A 6,274-nucleotide genomic window follows, 5' to 3' on the forward strand; every position below is an offset into this window, starting at 1 on the left:
ACTGGAGTGAGTCTTGAGATCAAGGACCAAGAGCCAGGGGGCCCTTGTGGCCAGAGTTGGGTAAGTGAAGGAGAGAGTCCTAGGAGGGACAGTCCATGTTAAACTCCAAATTTAAATGTTGCTTCCACCAGTTTTCTTCGTAGCAATATAACTTTATATACATCACATATCCATTGATCTCGGACATTATAGAATCCCAAATAGCCCACATTATGAGGCTTCTTGTGTCACTTTATATGATTTCTAAGTTCATAAGAACACGGCAACCCACCATGAATGCTACTTTTAAAAGTTTTAAAAACATTTACTTAAAACATTCAAGAATATCTTATTTTTATATATAAATTATATACATATAATTTATATATTATATTATAAATAATATAATAAATGATATATATTGTTTATATGGCTATAATCTATATATTATATATAATATTTTATTTGTTTATATAAATATAAATATTTTATATTATTCATTTTATATTACTATATTTATTTTATATTTACATAACTATAAAATATGAAATATTATATTCCATATTATTTATTATATTGTTCTAAATAAATATAAAATTTATTTATATTATAAAATATAAATATTTTATTTATTTATAAATATAATATATAATTATATATATCTAAAATATAGAACTCTAGAGTTATTTATAGATGGATGCCTATACCATATATCTAAATATATTTATATATCTGTATCTCTGTTCTTTTTTGGAAAATGTAATTCGACTTTCCATTCATTTTCACCCTTCAATCACATTGTATTCATGAGCTTATACCACAAGACCATATTTCCGATTTTCTCTTTTGGTTCACCGAGAGAAATCGTTGCCCAAAACAGAACATGCGTGGTTGTATCATCAAATTTCATCACAGCCACCAGCTGGCCAGTTCCGTCCAGGCCTCCTTTGTCCTGCTGGGGCTATTTATGAGCTCCTGGCAGTCCTTACCTGAGCAGCCTCTCCAGCGCTCTGTTCTGCTAACAAAGCTGGTGTTGCAGCCCCTTCAGCGGCAGTATCTGCTCCAGCCCTTGAGAAACGTCTGTTACCTCCTTGAGGGAACTCCCAGGGCCACTGCTAGTGGTTCTCCCTAGTGAGGACCTTCATGTCTGTCCCGGAAATCTGTTCTGGAAATCTGCAAAGAGCCCCGGGGTATACGGAGAAGGGGAAGAATAGTGACCTCACACCGAGGACCCTTCCTTGTCATTTGGACCTTGATGCAGCTTCTCTCAAAGTTTTCACAAAGACAGTCCCATTCTCTCCTCTCTGGGGCTCCAACCCAGCAAAAGAGGCTGGACTGAGATTAGTTCCAACATCGTCTCCCGAGTCCTTTATCCTTATTCCATTCTTTAGCACAAAATCCCTTCTCCTCTAGCCAAAAATTCAAAAGGTCCAAGACATAGATCAAGCATATACAAAGCCTTCCTCACATATACTACTAGCCAGACACAGAACCCGGTATGAGATAGGAAAACGGTTCCTTAGAATTAAAACATGAATTCACAGAGCAACTTTGTTCCTTTGTTGTCTCCGAGACAATTTTACCTTGTGGTCAATTATTCTTTCCATTTCTGAATGACCCCTTCCAACTTCAAGATCTCTCAGCTTTTGATGACCCATTCTTGGTAGTGTTTTTATTCTTCTTTTCACAACTCTTTCCCTCCCAGCCTCCCTCCACCCTTCTCTTTTGTCTTTCCTTTCCCTTTCCTTCCTCTCTTCCTTCTTCGCTCCCACCCTTCTTCCCTCCCTCCTTCCCTTCTTCCTTCTTTCCTTCCTCCCTTCTTCTCTTTCTTTTCCTCCCTCCTTCCCTCCCTCCCTCCCTTTCCCTCAGTCTATTGAATGGCAAATATCCCATTTCCAAACACTTATTTCTCAGACCCTGACATACTTTCCACTTGTTCTATGTTGTGATCTTGGTCATATCTAAAGCACTCTGTGCCTCAACTTTCTCATTTTTTTTTTAAGATTTTATTGATTTATTTGACAGAGAGAGACAGTGAGAGAGGGAGCAAAGGTGGGGGGAGGGGCTGGAGACAGAGAAGCAGGCCTCCCATTGAGCAGGGAGCCGGATGCTAGAACTTGATCCCAGGTCACTGGAATCATGACCTGAGCCAAAGGCAGACGCTTAATGACTGAGCCACTCAGGCACCCCCAGCTTTCTCATCTTTAAAATGGGGATAAAAATTGCCAAAAAAGAAACTGAATTAGTAATCAATAATCCCCAAAATCAGCAATCAGTAATCCCAATAAACAAAAGTCCAGGACCAGATGGTTTCACAGATGAATTCTACCAAACATTTAGAGAAGAGTTAATACTGGAGCTCCAGGCTAGTTCAATCAAGAGAGCATGTACTTCCTAATCAGAGTCGTGAGTTCAAGTTCCATGTGGGATATAGAGCCTACTTAATTAAAAAAAGGAATTAAGGGGTGCCTGGGTGGCTCAGTGAGTTAAAGCCTCTGCCTTCAGCTCAGATCATGATCCCAGGGTCCTGGGATCGAGCTCCGCATCAGGCTCTCTGCTCAGCAGGGAGCCTGCTTCCTCCTCTCTCTCTCTGCCTGCCTCTCTGTCTACTTGTGATCTCTGTCTGTCAAATAAATAAATAAAATCTTTATTTAAAAAAAGGAATTAATACCTATTCTTTTTAAACTATTGCAAAAAATTTAGAAAAGGAGGGAAAACTTCAATATTCATTCTATGAGGCCAGCATTACCCTGATACCAAAACCAAATAAAGACACCACAAAAAAGAGTACTACAAGCCAATATCCCTGGTGAATATAGATGCAAAAATTCTCAACAAAATACTGCAAACCAAATCCAACAATATATTAAAAAACTCATTTACCACAATTAAGTGGGATTTATTTCTGGGTTACAAGGGAGGTTCAACATTCGTGAATCAGTCAGTGTAATAGGTCACATCAATAAAAGAAAGGAGAAGAGCCATCTGATCATTTCAAAGCATTTCACAAAGTATAACATCCATTCATGATAAAAAATCCTCAACAATGTAGGTTTAGGGGGAACATATCTCAACATAATAAAGGCTATATATGAAAAACCCACAGCTAACATCATCCTCAATGGGGAAAAACTGAGAGCCTTTCCCCTAAGTTCAGGAGTAAGACAAGGATGTCCGCTGTCACCACTTTTATTCAACATAGTACTGGAAGTCCTAGCCACCGCAATCAGACAAGAAAAAGAAATAAAAGGCATCCAAATCAGTAAGGAAGAAGTAAAACTTTCACTATTTGCAGAACATGATACCATATATAGAAAATCTGAAAGACTCCATCAAAAAACTGTTAGAGCTGATAAACGAATTCGGTAAAGTCACAAGATACAAAATCTATACCAATAATGAAGCAAAAAAAAAGAGATATTAAGAAAACAATCCTATTTACAATTGCACCAAAAATAATAAGGTATCTACGAAGAAACCTAATCAAAGAGCTGAAAGACCTCTACTCTGAAAACCCAGAAAAGAACTCACAATTATATAGTCAATTAATCTTTGACAAAGCAGGAACATTTCTGAATTCTGAATATCCAATGGGAAAAAGAGTATACCTTCAACAAATGATGTTGGGAAAACTGGACAGCAAGACGCAAAATAATGAAGCTGGATCACTTTCTTATACCATATACCAAAATGAACTCAAAATGGATTAAAGACCTAAATGTGAGACCTTAAACCATAAAATTCCTAGAAGAGAATCTAGGCAATAACTTATCTGAATCTGCCATAGCAACTTCTTTCTAGATATGTCTTCTGAGGAAATGGAAACAAAAGCAAAAATAAACTACTGGGACTACATCAAAATAAAAACCTTCTGCACAGCCAAAGAAACAATCAGCAAAACTAAAAGGCAACCTATAGAATGGGAGAAGATATTTGCAAATGATGTATCTGATAAAGGGTTAGTATGCAAAATACATAAAGAACTTACAAAACTTAATGCCTCCAAAACAATCCAATTAAAAATGGGCAGAAGACATGAATAGACATTTTTTTCAAAGAGGACATATGGATGGCTAATAGACAAATGAAAATATCATCAGGCAAACGCAAATCAAAACTACAGTGTGATAGTATCTCAAACATGTCAGAATGGCTGAAATCAAAAACACAAGAAACAAAGGTGTTGGTGAGGATATGGAGAAAAAGGAACTCTCTTGCTCTGTTGGTGGGAATGCAAATGGTGTGGCCACTCTAGGAGGCCACTGTAGTTGGAGGTTCCTCAAAAAGTTAAGAACAGAACTACCCTGTGATCCAGCAATCACACTACTGGGTATTTTCCCAAAGAATACAAAAATATTAATTCAAAGAGATACATGCACCCCAATGTTTATAACAGCATTATTTATAATAGCCAAGATACAGAAGCAGCCCAAGTATCCACTGATTGATGAATGGATAAAGAAGATGTGGTATATATACACACAGTGGAATATTTGTCAGTCATAAAAAGCATGAAATCTTGCCATTTCCAATGACATGGATGGAACTAGACAGTATAATGCTAAGTGAAATAAGTAAGCCAAACATCATATGACAAATACCATACGAATTTCACTCATACATGGAATTTAAGAAACAGAACAAATGAACAAAGGGGGAAAAAAAAAGAGACAAACCAAGAAACACACTCTAACTACAGAGAACAAAATGATGATTACCAGAGAGGAGGCTGGTGGGGGAAAGGGTGAAATTAAGGGTGGTGATTAAGAAGCGCATTTGTTGCGGGGTGCCTGGGTGGCTCAGTGGGTTAAAGCCTCTGCCTTTCGCTCAGGTCATGATCCCACAGTCCTGGGATCGAGCCCCGCATCGGGCTCTCTGCTTGGCAGGGAGCCTGTTTCCTCCTCTCTCTCTCTGCCTGTCTCTCTCCCTACTTGTGATCTCTGTCTGTCAAATAAATAAATAAAATCTTTTTAAAAAAACAAAAAAAAGAAGTGCATTTGTTGTGATGAACATTAGGTGATTTTAAAAAACTTGGAAAAATTAGAAATAAATAAATAAATAAATAAAATGGGTGTACGTATATGGGGGCTTGCCCATGTATGGGCATGTATGTACTAACATAGTACAAGGCCCATAAGTGTTCAATGAATATTAGATCTTATTATTTCTAACATTATTTTTTGATATACATATATGTTATGAAATGATTACCATAGTAAAATTAGTTAACACATTCATCAACTCACACATTACCATTTCTTTCGTATGTGGTGAGAACATTCAAGACTACTCTTTTAGCAACTGTCAAATATATGACATAGTAGTATTACTAATAGTCATCACACCGTACATTGGGTTCCCAGAATTTATTCATCTTATAATCGAAAGTTTTTACCCTTTGACCAACATCTCCCCATTTTTTCTCATATCTCCAGGCCCTGGCAACCATCATTCTACTCTGTTTCTACGAGTTCTTTTAGGTTCCATATGGTATTTTTCCTTCTCTGCTTGACTTATTTCACTTAGCATAATATCCATGTTATTGCAAATGGCAGGATTTCCTTCTTTCTCACTGTCTGGATATTCCTGTGTGTGTGTGTGTGTGTGTGTGTGTGTGTGTGTGTGTGTGCGTGACATTTTTTAATACATTCATCCATCAACAGACACTTAGGTTGTTTCCATGTCTTGGCTATTGTGAACAATGCTACAACAAACATGGGGATGCAGATATCTCAAGATAGTGATTTCATGTCCTTTGGATATACACCAAGAAGCAGGATTGCCAAGTCATATGGTAGTTCTATTTTTAATTTCTTGAGGAAACCTCCATATCGTTTTCCATAATGGCTATACTGCTTACATTCTCACCAGCAGTACACAAAGAGTTCCCTTGTTCACATCCTTGCCAACACTTATCTCTTGTCTTTTTGATACAGCTATTCTAACGGTGTGAAGTGATATCTCATTGTGGTTTGAATTTGCATTTCCCTGATGATTACTGATATTGAATGCCTTTTCATGTACCTGTAGATCCTATGTCTTTGGGAACATGTCTATTCAGAGCCTTTGCCCATTCTTTAAATAGGACTATTTGGGTTTTTTCTGTTATTGACTTCTGTGAGTTCCTTATATATTTTTGAGATTAACCTCTTATCAAATACATAGTTCACATATTATCTTCATTTTGTAGGTTGTTTTTTCATTTGTTAATTATTTCTTTTGCTACACAGCTTTTTAGTTTGATGTCGTCTCACTTGTTTGTTTTTGCCTTTGTTGCTTGTACTTTGGAGTCATA

Source organism: Meles meles, chromosome 6 (genome assembly GCF_922984935.1).
Source record: "Meles meles chromosome 6, mMelMel3.1 paternal haplotype, whole genome shotgun sequence".
Classification (NCBI taxonomy): Eukaryota; Metazoa; Chordata; class Mammalia; order Carnivora; family Mustelidae; genus Meles; species Meles meles.